Genomic DNA, 13,496 nt, shown 5'->3' on the forward strand with positions numbered 1-13,496 from the left:
CTAGAGCAATGGGGTCGGTACGTTTCTCGAACATCACAAATTCACAAAATGAATTAAAATGATATTTTCTTGTATTCTCTTTATGTTTGAATTTTACCCACACTCCTCTAAAGCTAAACACTCTTAGTCAAATTATCAATATCTTTAGCAGAAACTGGGATTTCCTAAATTTTAACCTAAAGTCCGAATTTGGAATAAGTTGATTTCTCTGTAAGGTGCAAACTTCTGTCAATTTATCTTAAAAGTTCGTTGCACGTTGCACAATTGGTAATGAATTCTCCAACAACTCCAAATACTTTGAGCAAGAACCCAGGTAACTTTCGATACACCTAGTAAAGCACAACATTAGTCAGAAAAAAAATCTGAGCTTGATGATATGGACTCCAAACTCATTTTTGAGCATTTTCCTATATCTTCATACAGAGCTCTTTTTCAGATGGACTTAAATATTGTCTAAAAATGGCCACGACCACCCAGCCCTCCTAATACGATAAAAAAAAATTATATTTACATTATATTAAATTTCAGAGAAACATGGATTATCTTACAAAGAAGTGGAAATATTGGTATTCCTATCTAGATGTAAACAAAGATGGCATGATTTCTTTCGATGACGTCGAGGAGTGCCGCAAGAAATTCGCAGAGCTCCACGGCCTGAAAGAAGACAAAGCCAAATCCGTCAAAGTAGATATCGAAAAATGGTGGAATAAGTACACATTCCGATCGGGAGCCTGAAAAGAATTAAGCGAAAAGGACTTCCTTGACATTTTGACCGCCGATTACAAAAAGGACATGGCAGAGTTCAAGAAGAGCATTGAAGAGTGTTTCACCGAGGTTTTCAAGGTCATCGATATCGACAAGGACCGTACCATTGACCTAGACGTGTTTCTGTACGCCTTCAGAGCGTTTAGTCACGATGACGACGCGATTCTGACAACAGTGTTCAAATCCTACAAGGAAATCAATGATAAAGTTCCCATGAAGCAGTTGGTAGATTCTTGAGTCCAGTTCGTGTGTGACGAAGACAGCAAGAAAAAGGACGTGCTGAATGAGGCCTTTGAAAAGGAAATGTAATGAACCATCTAATACATTTTCCGTGAATGGCTGTCAATATGATCTTGCTTTGAATGCATTGTATTATTAGATAATGAAGACATAATTCTTTGATATCTAGAAAATTTTAACAGTATAGATTGTTTTGCAAATAAAATTGATTGGGGTTTTTTTCTATTTACTTTCGGCTTTTTAGGTCAGTTTAGTCACTTAGGTGACCTATGGCTATTTTGTTTTGTCCATCGTCGTTCGTTGTTCGTAATACGTCGTTCGTATGTCGTAAATTTTTAGCCACTTCTCTGGAACCACTGAACAAATTTCAAGGAGAGCTAGCATATAGCACCTACGGGTGATAAGGGAGAACAAATTGAGAAATACATGACCCTGCCCCTTGGGGCCTGAGGGGTAGGCTTAAACCCTTCAAAATCAATGCAATCTTTAAAAATTCTTCTTGTTCACTCTTGGACACTTAGCAGTAAAACTGCTGGCATGATTGTAATAAACATTGAGGTCTCTACCAAAATTGTGAATTTCAATGCCTCAGTGTCATGGGTTCTAGCACTAGGGTGGGACTCTAATGATTATATAGTGAAAATGCATTCATTGAAAATCTTCACCTCTGCTCCTAGGTATCTAGTCCTTGAACTAAGTACAGGTAACTCTCGATAGCTCGAAGTCCATGGGACCGAGGAAAAAGTTCGAGGTTTCAAGAGTTCGAGTTTTCAAGAGTTCGGAATTTTCCGGGTTGACCGATGGGTTTTAAAATTAGTCTTACCGGATGTTATGATTAAGCCATTTATTTAGTGCTAACCTTATGCACGTGCTTAAACAACGTTTTCTTTTCAGTTAAATTCACAGACCTGTATATTTTAAAAACTAAATAAATAAAACTAAAAAAACAAATATTAAATTAATTCATGGTACACTGCAATTATTTGTCTTATGCATTATATTATGATCAGATTGCTCAATACTACTCTACTGCGAGACGACATGTTAAAAGTTAAATAAATGACTATCACCATGATCATCCATTGTTCCCATTGTACGAGTCCTTCACCAGTTGTAAGAACTTGTTAAGCAATAATCAATATAATTTCTACAGTTTTATAATTCTAAAATTTTCACCATGGCTCAAAACTATCTTTTCGTCTCAATTAATTTTTCATTTTCACTGCGTCTCCAGATTATCGCATAACGGTTTGGGTAAATTATAGATAAGGTTTCGATATGGCCAATCATCAAACAATTATCACCTTGCAGGACAAGTGTCGCCTGAATAAACAACTCGTGACACGGGTCACCCGTCTAACGCCTGGAACCATTTATTTGACCAAGTAGGTGTTAATTAGGTAACGCTTGGATATACACAGCCACTTCGAGGTATCGAGAGTAAAAAACTATAGATTATGAATAACGGGACTGCAGTTTGACTTCGAGGGATCAAGGGTTTCGAGAGATCAAGAGTTCGAGAAATCAAGAGAAGATTTGCTTAGTTATATAGGGAAAAAAATCGGGACCCTAGACTCACTTCGAGCGATCAAGAACTGCGATCGCTCGAAGTTCGAGCCATCGACAGTTACCTGTACATATAAGAAAGGATGCATCTTCCGAAATTAACAATTTTATGGTCCCTGGGTCAGAGGTTCTGGTGTTTGGGGGGCACTCTAATGATTATATAGAGAAAATGCACATTAATTCTTCAAAAATCGGTTCGTCTGCTCCTTGATATTGAGCAGATGAACTAAGTTCATAGTAATGATGAGGGAAAAGACCTCTGCCAAAATTGTGAAGCCCATGGTCCCTCGGTCAAGAGTTCTTGTGTAAGTTGCAAATCTCCTTTGATTCTGAACTATAAGTACATAGTTATGATGAAAAAGAGTGCCTCTTTCAAAGCTGTGAATTTCATGGCCCCTGGGTTAGGGGTTCCAATGTTAAGGCGGACTCTAAATGAATGACGTAATAACACTGCTGGATATTTATGACAATGCCAACCTGGCATTTTTTCACCCGCTTAAGATGCAATTTCGGAAAATTTCATAATTATGTACCAAATGATAGACCATTGTCTAGAGAGTGTATGACCACTTCTGTTTAAGTGTGTTTCACCTGACAGGTGAGATATTTACCTTTGAAAATTAATATTTCATAGGAAAATGATAATTCCCATAGGCGAAATGATTCTCCTACAGAAAATATTGACAATCCTAGAGGATTTTCGAATAATCCTTAGTGATTTTATTTTCTGTAGGAATTTGCTTAAGTAAGGTAGATTTCCTGTAGGAAATTAAGATTTCCTGAAGGATTTTATCAAATCCTATCGGAATTAAAATTCTTATAGGAAGTTCTTGTATTCCGATAGGAAATTTCAAATTTCCTATAGCAAAATTGTTTTACCTATGGAAATAATTATTTTTCTGTAAGAATTTATTTTTGAAATGTAAAAATCTCACCTGACAGGTGATATAAAATGATAACAAAGGCGTTTGTAAAATCTTTAAGCAATGGTCCATCATATGTCATATTTGAATTTGTCGATATATGCAACTTTAACGCGTGCAAAAATGCTACCTTGGTACTGGCTTAATTATCCAGCACAGTGTTTAATTCATTGAAAATCTTCTCTGCTTCTGTTTATTTATCCGATAAATTATGAACATAGTTATGAAAAGAAAGAGTGCCTCTTACAAAATTATGAATTTCATTACCCCTCGAGCAGGGGTTCTGGTTGAAGGGCAGGGCTCTAATGATTATGCAGGGTAGGGTGGTGTATTTCGATCGATCATTTTTTTTATCTAAGATTTGTTCAATTATATCACTGTACATGTATGTTTTGCTACACTTTTTTTTGTTGAAGTATTTGATTAATCGATCTCTGAATATTAAAATGATTTCATTAGCCCTGTAATTAAAATGCACATGAATGTACATTTCAAAAGCCACACTGCAGCTACTCAGGTGACCGATAAGGCCCAAGGGCTTCATATTTTGGGGGGGGGGTTTAAATATCCAGCGAAACTGTATTTGTTTCGATGAAAATTGATGAATAGCGTGAAAACGAATAACTTATACATCGATATCCTTTTGATCGTCTTACCAATATATAAATCACAATGTATTTTTATTCAGTCTGTATTGCATTTTTACACGTAGAAAGGAATTTTTGGTTACGTTCATATTTTAGAAACATTGAAAATATTGTTGTAGAATTAACTTTGCGGGCTCGGGTATTCTAATGGTACATCATCTTACTTTGAATCTAGCTCTAGCCAGCAGATTGACATTGACATATACTGTGGAATCATTAGAATTGTTGGTTCAATTTTTAATAATCTCGTAGATTCAAAAGATATTTTTGAGAAAAAAATATCAGTTCATTAGTTATAATTAACTTGAGAATGTTGTGTCTAATAACTTGTAAAAAAAAAAAAAGTAAATACCTTTCTGTTCCAAATCAGTATCATGATACAATGATTGCATTATATTAGTGTTAAAGCAGTAAGGTTGAAGTACATTTATTGGTTTTTCGATCAACGTGCGGTACAATGTATACTTTACACTTAAGGTTCTCGGCGGTTTCCGCTTATTATTACTACGCTGCATTTGTCAGATCTGGTTATTAGTCATACCATGTACCATATATGACGTCAAGCAAGTCGTCCATCAACAACTATACTTGAAGCAGTCCTAATTGCCAGTAAACTCATATCCAGTAAAGTAGTCTTAACTGTTTGTTATTCTGATAATAAATATTTTAGTTTCATCTGTGTTGCATCATCATAAGTGAGGATGTGATGGGTTTTTATCCGGTAAAATTGATTTAATTAAGTTAGAGGAATATGAGCCTGAAAACAAATGAATGAAACAAGAATTGGAAACCATGCAGAGGAGGCTAGAAAGTCAACAAATCCACCTTCAGATTCCATTAAAATTTTGACATGATTTCTGTGGCCATAAACAAGTATTTATTACAGAAAAAAAATACTAATTTAAGAAAAAAGGACTATATATGGTTTGAGCCTAAAATGGCCCCCTTAAATAAACATTGTCATTTTACTGTAATTCTTTGTTTTATGACATTGTACAAACATGCATTTGAAGATTTTTCATAATTTTCATTTTAATTTTCGTGCCCACAATTTAAAAATATGACATCATAAAGTTTACCTTTTCCCGCCATTTTCTCATTTTTAGCTTAAAACGGCTTGTTTTGAAGCCGTTTTTCTTTAAGGAACCATTGAGCGACTGCTTGAACAAACAAAATATTTTCACCAAAGATGTATCTCTCCAATACTTGTAAGTGACAAATAGATCTTTCTTGTTCAAAGAGTCGCTCTAAATTTCCCATTCGAAAAAAAAAATAAGAAAAATGTCAATTTTTGACTTATTTGATTGAATTATAAAAAAAGCGTCACTTCTGACGTTATATACTCCCAGTGAGTGTATATTTATCAAATAAATAGGTGAAAACATAGTTTATGACAACTCTTTTATAAAATAACACAACAAATTAATGTACCTGAATCATTTTAAAAATAGCTAATTATGGGGGCCAAATTTGACTGATATCATATATAGTTCTTTGGTTTTACAATTAAATTGAATACTGTAAACCAACTTTTTTTCGCGACGATTTATTTCCCGATTCAGTTCCTATAAGCTTGTTTGTGATGACTAATGCTTGCAATCAAGCCTTCTCCAGACCCGTCTTGTTATAAGATTCATAAGACAACAGGATCACTGTGAGAAATTAGCAGTATTTTTCTATATCTTTACAAACGCCTTATTTGCGTTACAACGCCTATGAAAATGCACTATAAGAGTTTTATGATAAATTTGACCACCTTAGACGAAATTGATCACCTCTTAATATGAAAAAAAAATGATGACTTATAACTTATATTTACAGTACACCTTAAAACAACATTTTAAAACCATTATTTTTTTCATGAAGCACACTATGTATTACTACGCGGCGCAGTCAATATACTTTATTGCATGATAGTGAGGAAAATTTAAAGATTTATTCCCGAGGGAAATATGATTTCTCTGGGGGAATAAATCTTCATGTTTCCCAAACATTCATGCGATAAAAGTTTTGTTAAATTGAACACTATATGATTACATAAATACGTCGATTTTTAATATTTTTCCGACTTGTCGAAAGCAATTACGTCGTGATTGTTTGGGTTTTTTGTAATTGTCTCTCTTTTCTTTTATAGATTCGAATCAAATATAGTAAAATTGGTTTTTTGTGATGTAAAGATAATTTAAATGAATAGATATTATGATTTGATCATCTTTGTCAACATCGTACGCTCAAATTAGCTTTTTCGTACATTTGGAATGAAAAATCCCGAGACTTCGGAAGAGGTGATCTATGAGACATGATATTTATTCCCCGGGAGACACGACGTTTTGTTCGCCTTGTCACGTGACGCTGGAGACCAATTAGATGCCCCTTATATAGAATAATCATATTGATGGTATTAAAATATTCAAAGTCTATAGCTCAATTACAAAACAAATAAACAATCCCTCGGATACAATACAAATTGAAAATTTTAGAATACAAATTGAAAATTATAGAATACAAATTAAAAATTATACAATACAAATGGAAAATTATACAATACAAATTGAAAATTATACAATACAAATGGAAATTATACAATACAAATAAAACATTATAGAATACAAATGAAATTTATACAATACAAATGGAAAATTATACAGTACAAATTAAAAATTTTAGAATACAAATGAAATTTATACAATACAAATGAATAATTATAGAATACAAATGAAAAACTATACAATACAAATAGAAAATTATACAATACAAATGAATATTTATATAATACAAATTGAAAAGATCGAATATTGCAACGTTTGACATGCCATACACTTGCCTATTCAAGTCTTCAGCATTTCAATTTTATTAAGTGCTTGAGCTTTAACAAAAAATATTTTAAAATAAAAATTATTTCAGGGTCTATTTCAGTGTATTTTACATTAAAACAGCTCTATTTATTTCCAAAGTAACGTTCTAAATTGTATAGCGCAAGTTCACAATGACCGCATAACACAATGTTACATCATCGATTAGAATAAAAAAAAATCATGTTATTCAAGTCGTTGTCTTAAAAGTTTTATAATCTAAATCAAGCCGTATGAGATAAATAAAATATGCACTACTGTGTGATTCTATATTTGCTTTATCCAATTCTTTGAATTTGTTATATCCGCTCGACAGGCTTCTTGAATATATACAACATGTCACCTCATCGAATAAAGTAAATATAAAATCGCAGAATATAAATATCCTCTACATATACAATTCATAAAAACCAACTCATTCATTTACATTAAAATATTCAGTAAATACAAAAATATTAATCTGAAGAAAATATATTGAAGAAAAAAAACTCTTATTAGAATAATCCCAAGAAAACGGAAGATCCAGGGTAATTGTTGCGTTGCTGACAATCTTTCTGCTAATTTATAGTGACTAAGTACACATAAGCCCATGGAAATTAGTTAAATTAGCTTTGAACCGCCTCTTCAAGCAGTTCTGCACAAGAAAGTTTCTCTTCTTAAGGTACTTATTATGTAATCTCCCAGGAAAGCTCTGAACATTTCTGTACTTTTTTTTTCTCTGTAATTGAAAATCTGAATGAAGGAAACTTGTCTCGCAGGATAGGTTGTTTTTATTCACTTTTACTCTATTTGCTTTCCACCAGTATATAATCATATGACTTGAGGGAGACAAAAAACATGTCATTTTGGTGTCTTTGCCTACGTATTCCTTTAATAATAAATGCATTTTACCCTTTCATTTTTAATTAATTATTTTGTGTTTGTGCATGAAATATATATGCATTGTACACTACTTCAAGTATGTATGACAAAATATTTCTTTTATCGTTGGGTGATATATTCAAAGGATTTTGACGAATAAAAAATGCCTTTTGATATCGGAAAAAAAACTTTTTTTTTTCATAAATCAATTCATAAATCAATAAAACACAGACTGTGATCATTATTATAATATGTCAAGGTCGTAATAATAAAATCTGTAAATATATTATTGCTTTTGTTATATAATTCTCAACAGAATATAATAATTATTAAAGCAAAAAACGATGGCAATGAGCCTCATCTTATGAAAGGGAGTGGGACACGAACAGTATAAAAACCGGATCATGTATCTCTCTGCAGCATTGGAACCCTTGGTATCAATATGAGTAAGTACAATCTATAAATTTTACCATTTCTTAATACTTTATATCTTTTACGTTGTTGATTCTTAAATAATATTCTAATGTGATGGAGATTTTGACCTTAAATCATAAAGTGTATAACATCCTACAATAGTTTTTTTTTAATTAAAAAAATAATGAAGCCCTACAATATATATTCAACTATATGGATGTGCATCGTTAAATTGATTTTAATTTTTTTAATCACTATCTACAGCTTTAAATTATTATAAGCTAATTAAATACTTTTTAATAGTATCGTGTCGCCATGTGTTTTCAATAGTCATGTGTTTCCGAAAGTCGATTTTCGTTACGTGAATTTATTCCAAAATGACTTCATTTTCCAAACTACCTGCGACATCAGATATATAAAATCTTCTTTTGTCCTTATACATACATGTATATGCTATCAAAACTATGGTGTGTGAAAGGGTTAAAGCCACATAATTACTCAGGTGAGTTTTAAAAAAATCTTCTATTTTACTAATACTTTAATTAAAGTCCCTAAAATTGCCAAAAACCTATTTATAAAATCGAGTATCTAAAATGTACTTATTGTCCGGTCAAATAAACTTCTGATGACGTATTTACTTGATCATATAGACTAGCTTTGTAAAGGTTTTTAGTTAGTTTTTTAGTTAGTTTCGAACCCTAAGAGCTCTATAAAATAAGCTTTCTTATAAATAAAAACGTTTATATTAATAACCATAAATTGACGGTATTGTAAAAATATATAAGTAAAAGATTAATGAATGGGAAATTTAAATAATTATGGCATTTAATTAAGTTGAAATAAAATCTTAAAAAACAATTGAAAATATTATAGAACATATTCAAAGGCTACGTAAAATATTTTGAAAAAAATTGTTGATGAATCATACTTTTAGAAACATATCACTCCCGTTTTCATCGGTTGAATGCGGCATCCAGTTTATTTATAACTAGAAACTCTGTATGTAGACGACTAACTGTGATTTTGTATCGGCGATGTTCGATGCATTGTCGTAGGTTAAAACTGTTACAGATCCAAAGTGTTGACTGGAGAGACAATCATCAGGGGGTAGCGTTAAATGTTAGACTATCGGAAACCCATGATACCGGGAAATGAATCATAAGAATCCTACGTACATGTATGTTTGCTTCATCGAATAAAAAGAATTCTTATCAAATCAAAAACTAATGCTGAGATTTGTCATCAAACCTCGTACAGATGAAATTCTCATAGTTCGGCCAACTGATTGTTGGTTAATACACATGAATTAATGTTGTCTATCCATAAAACGAAAACGATATTTATTTCATTTATTATGACTTTTTAAATCCTCTCATTGTTATTGTTTATGAGGGTTTTTTGCAGATTTTTTGCATTGTAGAACTTCGTTGAAACATGAATTGTTGATTTTAGTGAGATTTCCTTATTTTTTATAGATAACACTTCTATGACAAAGTGTTTGCTAATTTGTACCATTACCTTGTGCCTAACAGTGTTGTCGTTAGCAACACAATCCCCCGACAGAAATAGTCCAGAAGAAACCAAACATGAAAGGTCTGAATAAAAAGTACATGGTATGATATATTTAAAATCGAATGTAGAGTTTTCGCTATTTGTTCATGAAATGAAAGGTTTAAAAGTCTGATTAATTAAGAATATATAATATTGATTATCGACAAAAAAAAGATCATCTTGCGGTATAGAACAAAATGTGTTTCTTAAAATTAATATAGATACATTTATTTCCAAGTTCCTTGTTCCAACTGAAAAAGATAGTAATTTATATAATTGAATATAAGTTTGTTTCTTTTTTTATCTGTTGGACAGGAGGGAGCCACGGGGCGTTCTTGGTGATCTGGAATTTGACATGCTTAAAGGAAAGAACCGATATCGCCAAGTGGGGCATGGACTAAATATTTCTCATTAGTAAGAGACATTTTGTAAACTTTGCAATATCATATATTTATTGTATAATCATGGTGAGGAAAATATGAAGATTTATTCCCCAAGGGAACATCATATTTTCTTATGGCAACGCCTGAGGGAAACATGATTTTTGGCAAATATTCCAATATTTCCCGAAGGTCTATGCAATGATTGTTTATTATGCAGAATATCAGGTGATAATATGCTTGCATTCGTTGGATTCTTATCCTTATGAAAATTATGTAAAGCAAAAACGTAGTGATTGTATACTGGTTACTTATAATGATAGATTTCTGATATGAAAAAGATAATCGGTTGTTGATGTAATACGATAAAAAAAATACGCTCATCCTCGGGATTTTTCTTACGCATGAATTGTTAATTCTTTTGGCTTCAAAATGGGTAAGATATGAAGCGAAGTGTGACGATGACAGGTAAATATGTAGTTTAAATGCCAGGACACGTGATTGTCTAGAACCAGTCATATAACGCATTAAACATAGAGAATTATCTTAATGAGGTATAATAAAAAATATTTCGCAAAAGGTCAGGACACAAAACGTTGATTCCGTAAGTCCCTCTCATCGAACAGTGTTTTTCCTCTACAAATACAAACATACATTTAATGGATGTACAATTATATAAATTTTCATCAAAAATAGATCGTCGTTTATTTTCTTATGGACCGTTAATCAAAACCAACTGTATCAAATATCCTCGGTGTCTTCCATATTACATAATTCCATATGCACTTTATTGAACATGTGTTAAATAATTTTTGCTGTTTTTTTAACTTCAAGTACTTATCCTGTGTATAAACTTTATGTATTTTCTTTTCAGTGGAAAATGATACTCTGCAAAAAAGAAACCGTTTACCGTAAGGTGTTTTTAATTTGTTCCATTTTTTAATTTAATGTTTCACATTGAAAATAAATGGTTTATAATACTCTGTTTTCTTTCAACAGATTGGTCAGATGGCTGCTTTTTTTCAAACATCTTTAAAATAAGAACAGAACATCAATGCAGAGAAGAAAAAGAAAAAATATTAACAGAAACCCAACGAAAACCACCAGTTTTGTTGAATATATGTGTTACTTTTTCATCAGTTTGATAATAAACTAGTACGATTTTATTTGAATTTCATACACAATAAATTTTTAATTCAATTTGAATATAGTGTCTGTTTGCATGTTTTATATTATTACTGCATCATAATTCAAAACTGTTTTAACAACAGTTTGTTTTCTAACTATTGACGACTAACGGAATGAATAGTTTCTTTGCCCTTTGACACATATTCTTTATCAGTTAAAAGACTATAATTATTAAATTATTAAAAACTACGTCCTCTCTTAAGGGGTTTGAGTTCTCAAATTCCGATTGTTAAAAAGTTCAATGTAATGAGTAAAATTTGTTCTAAATACAAAAAGTATTTATGAAATGGATTATTATTGACAAAACATTCAATAGTTTTACTTTATTATGGAGTTATGCTCAAACAAAAATTGACTTTTAGCCAAACAGAGGAAATTCGGACTAAATTTTGCAAATTTTGTTTTCTGCTAAAAGTTTTCTGGCAGTAGTCTTATATTAAAAGTTAGGATTTTATATTTAAGTCTACGTAATTTTGCATATTTTCCGTTGGTTTTACCTCACTTATTCATTAGAATAATCTTATGGCACGAATAATAATAATATTGAAAAATGCTTAAAAACAATAAAAGGCATCATATCTCAAAATTTTGATCATTGACCTCATATAAATTTTATGCCAACAGAATAAGGTCAATATAAGTAGCTCAATATCATAAATGTTTTTGTATTATCATCATTCAATTTTTTGTAAAATTGAATCAAAAATGGGTAGGGATTTGAAAACTGATAGAGGAAATTTGGACTGAATTATTTTTAAAAATTGATGCTGAAATCTTAATGTTGTGCACTTATTTAGTGCCACTACAATTCGTTAACTGTATCTTATTTTTTAAAGTGTTTAATTATTTGTAATATTTTTATAATTAAGAAAATCTCAAACGTAGTGTAAAATTTTATGGGATTTTTCTTGAACTTTCAATAAATATTCAATGGCCATTAACTCAAAAAGTAGGTCATTGACCTACTTTTCTGAAAGTGAAAAATAACAATACAAGCAAAGGTCTATAACACACAATAGATGGTTTTTCATTATCATCAGTGGATTTTTTTTTCATTCTGAGTAAACGTCATCCTTAAAGAGATAAATTATAATTTTAAGTAAAACGATAGAGAGGTCTGACCGGTACCCTGGCTTAATTATACAAATCTCAACTAAATTGGACAAACTATTAGAAACCAGAAAATAATCAAGACGACCTTGCTTTAATGGGGGTTTTTATCCCTTGTATAAGCATTTTTATCTGGATGCAAAACTCTATAGTGATCAAGATATTGTAAATCCTCCATGACTTCTAAAACTTTACAACGAGCCTTAGGGTTATTTATATTACAATAATTATGGGAATATTAATCCCATAAATGATGAAACACTAAATGAAAACACCACATAATATGTAATATTCATTGTCAAGTTCTAAAAATATATCTCTAATATTTCCTTGAAATTGGAGATAATCTCAATTTGAGCCATAAATGTTTATACGGGTTACCCTGTTATCTTCAATTGACAAATCTAAAGCAAGTAAATTACCCCCTGTCCTGTTTTTCACCATGGATTTTAAACTCAAAATTGTTGTTAAAAAGAATACATACACTCCTTGAATTTGAAATGTAAGTATAAAAACAGCATTTATATTTCCACTGAGATTCAACGAATGGTTCATTATCAGGAATACAATTTGTATCTTGAAAACAAATTATTGAATATTGTTTTTGTTTGTAATCATTAATGACATCTTTACGTTTACTAAGAGCTGCAAGCCCCTGACAGTTCACCGTAGCTATTGTTATATTACCTAGTTGTGGCATCTGAAAAATAATGTGAAAAGCAATATAGAATGACAGAGAATAGAATGGTTTTGAAAGTTTTGTAAATCCCTGGCAGTTCACCAAAGCTACACGTATTAAAATATTGTCAGTCGATGGCATAAACTTGTGAACATGAACACAAAAACATCAAAAAATAAAACAAAGTAATAATAAACAAATGGATAGTTTCCTATAAGCAAGCAACTATTTACCAGCCCATGGTTAAGCCCAAACACACACGCACCTGATCTTACATTCACACAGTCATTCATTGTTTTTAGAGTATTTTGACTCAAACC

General features: G+C 31.3%; 1 pseudogene; it reads left to right on the plus strand.

Moving 5' to 3' along the window:
• The first annotated feature begins 534 nt into the window (after nucleotides 1–534).
• On the plus strand, nucleotides 535–1,074 carry LOC128162641 (sarcoplasmic calcium-binding protein-like; annotated as a pseudogene).
• The last annotated feature ends 12,422 nt before the right edge of the window (nucleotides 1,075–13,496 follow it).

The sequence above is a fragment of the Crassostrea angulata genome, chromosome 9, assembly GCF_025612915.1.
Source record: "Crassostrea angulata isolate pt1a10 chromosome 9, ASM2561291v2, whole genome shotgun sequence".
Taxonomy (NCBI): Eukaryota; Metazoa; Mollusca; class Bivalvia; order Ostreida; family Ostreidae; genus Magallana; species Magallana angulata.